The sequence below is a fragment of the Cygnus olor genome, chromosome 2 (assembly GCF_009769625.2).
Source record: "Cygnus olor isolate bCygOlo1 chromosome 2, bCygOlo1.pri.v2, whole genome shotgun sequence".
NCBI classification, from domain to species: domain Eukaryota; kingdom Metazoa; phylum Chordata; class Aves; order Anseriformes; family Anatidae; genus Cygnus; species Cygnus olor.
The window spans coordinates 77702352-77709622 of record NC_049170.1 but is presented as its reverse complement, the minus strand read 5'-3'; the positions used below and the strand labels follow the sequence as shown (position 1 = coordinate 77709622).

General features: G+C 37.1%; 1 long non-coding RNA gene and 1 other non-coding gene across 2 annotated transcripts; one reads left to right on the top strand and one right to left on the bottom strand.

Moving 5' to 3' along the window:
* Window positions 1–3445: 3445 nt before the first annotated feature.
* On the bottom strand, window positions 3446–6497 carry LOC121065895. The gene is made up of 3 exons (XR_005817382.1): window positions 6378–6497; window positions 5619–5698; window positions 3446–3640 (listed from the first exon to the last, which is right to left on the bottom strand). It is a non-coding gene; the product is annotated as an uncharacterized LOC121065895 (long non-coding RNA).
* On the top strand, window positions 4930–5032 carry LOC121066709. Its single transcript, XR_005817929.1, has one exon. It is a non-coding gene; the product is annotated as a U6 spliceosomal RNA (small nuclear RNA).
* Window positions 6498–7271: the final 774 nt, after the last annotated feature.

Here is a 7271-nt window from a genome sequence, read left to right as displayed (position 1 = left end):
GGCAAAAACAGCTGACATCTGCAATGTTAATCTTATTAATTTCTTTCAAAATATCTCTGAGGAGGAAATGTACATTTCATAGTTATTGCCTTTCTTCGTATACAATAGCAACAATCATTTTGATCCCTGTTTGATTAGATAGCAAATCTAATTTCCAACTCTGTTTTTCACTGTACATGAAATTTGTAACATTTACTCTAACATACTGAGAAACAATTTATTGAGAGGAGTACAGAATATAAGTAAGGCTCGTGAGCTTAATTTCACAAAGGATTTCTTTCTGTTCGGTCACAGTGGGGAAGGTGGCGAAAAGCTATCCACCATCCTTAGCACCAACATGCAAACTATAGATCCTGAGAGCTTCCACTGAGATGACTTTATGACAAAACCAACTAAGATCCACAGAAAAAATCAATTTACAGTATTATCATGCTCCCCTCTGTCCTCTTCAGCATTGCAAACAAGGAGTTCTCCTGCCTGTTGTTTCTGGAGTGCTCAATCTTGGAGGCTTTGACAGAATGCATTTATTCAAGAAAACAGTGTTTAAAAGGTAGCCAGTGAAGATAAAGATGGTCTTTCCACCTCTTTTATTTAACAGGTCAGTGCTTAAAGTGCTCCAAACATCATTTCTATTGCAAACGTTCTCTGCTATAGCTCTAAGAAGTGAGAGAAGGGTTCTTTGCCTACAACACAGTCTCCAGAAAGTCTTGCGCTGTAGGGTTTTGACCTTTGGTCAATGAATGATTAATTAGCCTGCTTTCACTTGCTTGCAGCCAGATCTTTCTTGCTGTGAAACTTCTTCAGTTCCCAGTCAAAATCCCTTCTACCTAGAAAGGACTACCAACTGCTATGGAAAAGACAAATGTTGACAGATCTCCACATTACCAAAGATTTTGATTTCTTGACATAATTCCCACAGCTCTTAGGCAATTTATTTTCATAGTGCTCACAATACAATGCTGCAAAAAAAAATAATAAATAAATAAAAAAAATATCCTATAAGTAGGAGACAAGTTTCAGAGTTCCAATTCAGTCAGAGTTTTTTTTAGAGGAACCTATTATGCTTCTTTGATCTGAACATCTCTGTTGTGCATGTCATCTGAAAAATGAAAGAGATTTTTTTGGTCTTGGACTAGTCTCAGTCTCTTGGTGAGCTAGACAGACCTGGCTGAATTTAAATGTATATATCTTGCATATATATCACAGAGGTGGTTTTGCATACCTGTTACTCAATTATGGACACAAAGTTTCTAAAACAGAGCCAATGGGTGGGATATGCTAGCTGTCATCTTGTATTTGCCTTTTGAGAACCTTCTTCATTTCATTAGGGATGTGTGTGCAGGGTGAGATTGCTTTTCACAATGCAGAACTCACAGAGATATTTCTATTTTTAGAAGGCTGCTAAAGGAAAGGTAGAGGGGTATCTGACTATATTTTAAACAGTCTGTGAAGCAGATTTCTGTACTCTGTACTTCAACCACATGTGCTTTCATTCTTTAAATATGAAAAAAAAAAAAAAAAGGAAAAGGAGAAGAAAAAGAAAGAATTAAATCACCTTGAATATGTACAACTATCCAGGTGCACTCTATAATGCATTTTCAGTTTTATTATTAGTGAAGGTCATACAAGAATTTTGCTTTTACCCAGTTGGCTTCTAAAATATTGAAGGTTAGAATTTTCCTGTCTAAGAAGTTCAAGAACAGCACATAAGGACTAAAGAATACTCCAGTCTCATTAATTAATCAAGTCATGTCACAGCAGATCTTGTTAATCCATCCTCAGAGGAAACTCGAATGATGTTTCAATTCTCTATGCAAGAATAGACTGAATAGTGAGCAGTGATAATGCTATACAATTACAGAGAGATGGGCAACATTTGGAGACACCAGAAATTAAACTAAATTATTTTTTTTTCCCCAACAGCAACTAAAAAGACTTTTTTGGGTGTTATCTTTGTGAACTAATCTATTTAGAGGACACCAGCAGGACTATATTTTATAGCTAAATATTGTAAGGTGACTGCATTAAAAGCTCTATTGGAAAGAACAAGAGTTAATGAATTTTAAAAGTCACTTTGTTGTATAAAGCTGAGCAACTTATTTTCGAGTCTTTTATCTATCTGAAGACACAGAAGAAAAAGACAGACATCCACAGTGTAGTGGAAGAGCGACAATGACTGGGTACACAATAATAGATGTTATCTTACATTTTCTTGGGTGGTAGAAGCATTTGCTTCCTAGTTCTAAAAAGAATCAAATTGCTACATCCAGCAATCAGGCTGACAGAAAAGTAGTTCAATTTTTCCTGGGATGAATAAGCATTTAAAGTCTGAAATTTACAAGCAATACTCTTCATTTAGTCAAAACTGAGTATCTGGACACTGTTTTGAGGGTTAATGAACACCCTTGCCCCAGTCCCACCAAATGTCTGAGCTCTGCATAACTGTTCACAGGTGAAAAGCCTATTGGAGGTTAAGGGATTATTCTGATACTTCATGTTCAACATGTTTAGGTAAACAGTGGAGCTCTGCTCAGTGACTATTACAAAACTGATACTTGCACATAGAAAACACATGATTCCTATATGGAAGAAAAGTAGCAACAGTCTACATTTAGTTTAATAGGACTTGTGTAGGATACAACTGTTCCAAAGTTCTTGAGATGACTCAATGCACAGGAAAATCTTTACTTTCGCTAGGAAGGTTGGCTGTTACAAGCTAGCAATAAAGGAATACATTTATTCAAATTTTTAGTCCAAGAAAAATCACAGTGGTGGTTTTAAAAATCGTTATACTGCTCACATCTCAAGGTCTCTGTCCAGACGTAGATGCTCTTTCCTAACCTTGCCTAAGGCTTTTCTGATAGCTCTGACAGCTGAGTATGAAATTATCCCTCAGACAGAAGAGGGGTGCATCTGCAGCATGAGTCTGATCCAAAGATCACTGAAAGCAATGGAAATACTCCAATTGGTGCAGTCACTTGTGGATCAGATCCCTGAACTGTTAGTGATGAAGCACAGCGTAAAATGACAGTCCCAATTAAGCTATGGCAAAATTCCCGTTCCATAGTCATCAACTGACATTTTCTTAGTTATCTGTACTCCATAGATTACAATTACTTTCCAGCTTAACACATCTAAAAAAGTGAAGCTTATTTGTAAAATCACTCATCCTTTTCCACTAATCCCAGCACTTCTAGTACTGCTGTTTTCTGTAATGAGCTCCTATTTCTTTTTCATTCTAGTTACTTTTGTCTTTTGTCCAGGAACAAAGTAAAAATGTGTGCTGATATTTGCAAGTATGTGCTTATTCCTTGTGTTTCTATCCACTTTTATGTATCACCACTGTCTATGTAACTGAGTTGCCCCTTTCATTATTTGAAATCCAGAATTTCAAAACCAAGATTTCTAATTTAATGCAAATATTTACATTACAAGCACCCCCACACTACTTTAATCAGATACCAGAAAACAAACAAACAAATCTACCACAGGATTTATAACATGTTCCTCATGCAAAGAAGGGATCCTACAGGCCAGGGCCTCAGATGATGTCTGCAGCCATGGCTTCATTGATTTCAGTCAGCCCACCAAATGAGGAGCTCTTTCTACCTATCCTTCTGCAATTCTTTATGGCCATTCTCTGGAAATAAAATGTGGAGAAAAATAAAAATCAATACCTATCAAAGTGACTAAATATAAGAATACTTTGATCTGTTGTCAGATGCTTTGTGTTTAGTGAAGTAAGCTAAATTTGTTGTGAAGAATCTTACTTTTGATCTACACTCTGCACATTCTTTAGGCTTAAAGTCCCCTACCTGCTCCTTCTAAGAATAAAATCCCTGTCACGACTAGTTAAGTAGCTTACTCAGGCACTTCATTCTGACAGGAATAAAGTAACTGAATGAAAAATTTCATTTTAAGCCCCCATTAGCAGGTTCAGAACATAAACATGTAGTCCATCTGCAGGTTCACTGACCACATAATCTTGCCATGCCAGGGCATGAAACTTTCAGGTCTTGCCAGATCCTCGCTCTGGAGATGTCCAACAAAAATCTTTAAAGCCCTAAAGACCAAGACCAATCACAAAGGTCTGTGCTGTAGATGTGGCAGAAACACTTTTGGCTGTGATCAGAAATAATGAAATTAGGAGTAGCTGTTGCCAGCCTCGAGCACATGCTCCTTGCAAGAACCCTAATGACTACAATATAATATCACACAGATATTTTTTTTCCACATATAGTGATGTTACCACTCTCTGGCACCTTCATTGTTAATTGCTGTTCGTTAAGCAGGCCTGGCACTGCTGCTTATCTTCTCCTTAGCAACTTTTCTGCATCCATTCATTTCTTTTAATCATTTTGCACTGCTCTTGCATGCCAGGTCCCAAAGTTTTCCTCTGAACCTGACCCAAACTCTGATAAATCTTCTTCTGTTGAGTGGCTGGATTGAAGGTGGGAGAGCTCTAGACCATTTCACCTCAATTTACAATTGAGATGGCTGAATGCTAGATTTGTTCTATATCCAGCCCCCATATCCCCAAATCAAACCTTTTCCTTCTCTTCTTTCTCAGACGTGTGAATATATGAGGTACTTAATAAGCCTCTAGCATACAAGTGAAAAGCAAGAAAATGATGGATGAGGAGACATACCTGCATCTAGTGATATACACCAACCTTTCTTGCCCATTTCCCAATCACCTTTTTTTATTCTGAAATCATGAGGAAGGGGCCAGTCTTCCTGGATGCAAGAGCACTTTTGTGGTAATCTATCAGCAGTCCTGTAGCTGGAATGATCTCTGAAATTCTCCTAAGGACTACCTTTCACCCCATAGCATTTCATTGTATAGACAGACACCCAGCACAGGTTTACACAGTCACAACTAAAAATGCATTCCTAATCAGTTAGTGCCTTTAAGATAGACCTGGACATGTGATCACTTCAGCAGCACATACACTAAAATTGGAATGATAGAAGATTAGCATGGCCACTGCATAAAGATTACATGCAAATTCGTGAACACTGGAACAAGCTTCCTAGAGAGGTGGTTGATGCCCAATGCCTTTCAATGTTCAGGACGCATTTGGTCAATGCCCGCATTAATATGCTTTAACTTTTGGTCAGCCCTGAAGTGTTCAGGCAGTCAGGCCAATGATCTTATAGATCCCTTCCAACTGAACTATTCCATTCCATTCCATTCCATTCCATTCCATTCCATTCCATTCCATTCCATTCCATTCCATTCTGTGTTCTGGAACATAAAAATTCAAGGCACAATAAAACCCTTATAGGTAACCCAAACAATCTCTCTGATGTACTTGATGATTTTCAGTACATATTTTTAAAATCTCTCTCTTCCCTTCTGATAGAAACACTTAATGGAAATTTGTCAGGATCAGTGAACTCCAGTTTTGGAAAATCAGTGGTAATGAAATGAGATATGTACACATAATACAGAAAACATACAAACAAAAAAAAGTAAGTAAAACCCAAACACTTGTTAACCAACCTTCACACAGTACTACAAAATAATAAATAAATAAATAAATAAATAAATAAATAAGTAAATACAATCTCACATTTCATGGAAGGAAGAATTCATTGAGGAAAAGGCAACTCACCACAACACTCTTTAGATTTGGATCTACTTTTCTTCCCTTGCACAAAGCTCTTAGATTTATGTACTGGTGCTAACTATAAACTACAAAAACAGGAAAACATAAAGAAGTTATTTCCACATCATTTGCAGTTTGCTGGTTTATTGATTTTCTCTTCTCCCCCTGTATCCCACATTTCATTTCAGCCATTTGCTTTACATTTTAAAGGAACAGCCTTTCAAACACAATTAATTTTACTAAGGTTTTAACATGTAATTGGCTAGTCAGTATTATATTAATCTCAGGGATGCTGATGTTTACAAAGCAAGGGTATGGGGCCAAATCTTGATTGCCCTACTAGCACAACCACTTACACTGATTTTAATAGCACTATTAACATTGGCTTCGTACAGCTGTCAGCATGCCTTTCGTAAGAAAAGTCTTGTAATTGTTCCCCATTTCTAAAAGCAGAGCTTTTTAAAACTGCAGGCACATTGTTTTGCTCAGGCCCTGCTTTCACTGAGCCAGACATTTTAAGGAAATCATAATGTTCCTAATTTGTGCATTTTCACTGTTAGCAATTGAATCAGAATATTCTAGAAAACCAGCAGATTTTTTTTCTTCTCTGAGCAAACCCACATGTCAGAGTTGTATGCTTCTAATATAATTTTATTTTTGCATGTATCAAATTGGCTACTTCATCCACAGTTACAGAGCGGATCGCCATCAGGTATGCATGCCTGGAGATCATGCAGTACTTGGCACCTCCTCTTGCAGGCTTACCATCTTCACTACTGCTTTCTTCCTCATGTTGTGTAGTGCAGTTCATACACAACAAAGGATTTAATTTAATATTCACCATTTATTCCACAGTGGCATGCAGAACTACTCTGAGGGAGCCTGAAATAGAAGAGAGTATTTATTGCCCCAAACCAGGAAAATATTTAATGGGATGAAGCAGTGTCTATCTGGCATGTCTCCAGGATCAGAAGCTGTCATCCACAGCAGGACCCAGAGACTTGTCCCTGTCTTCTACTTTCCTGTCTATGCTTAATATGAGGGAAAAAGATGATTTCATGTCCCAAACCACGTATGTGTGAAACAATTATTTGCTACATCTACAGTTTCAGGTGATCAACCTTGTCTGTGAGGCAGAATTGCATTATTCTCTACTCGTGTGATCAATGATCAAGTGCAACCCCTGTGCCTCATGGCAGGATTTCTAAGAGAAGTACAAGCACAACTTGTTTTGCTTGGTTTAAGAGCTAGCTCCCTTTTGTACTATGCCCAAATTTCTCTCTCCTTCTAAGGATGTTTGCTATTTCTCAAATAAAAAGTGACATTATTTTTTTTTCCTTTTTTTTTTTTCTTGGCAAGTAAAACTGTGATGAAGATAACTCTACAACACAATTAGAAGTACCACTTTGAAGCAAGAGTAAAAAATTCTCACAAAAAGGGATTTGTGCAGTCTGCAATAAATATGAGACCAAAAATAATAATAATATATACACAGTGAAACTTTTCAGATGACATCATTATTTTAGCAAAATTATTTCTCAATACACACAAAGAGAGGCCAGCCACTCTGGATATGCACTGATGTTCTTCTTCAGATACTCATGTATATTGAAGAAAGATGGCTTTTCATAAACACTTTAAAACTTTAGGGAAAAGGAT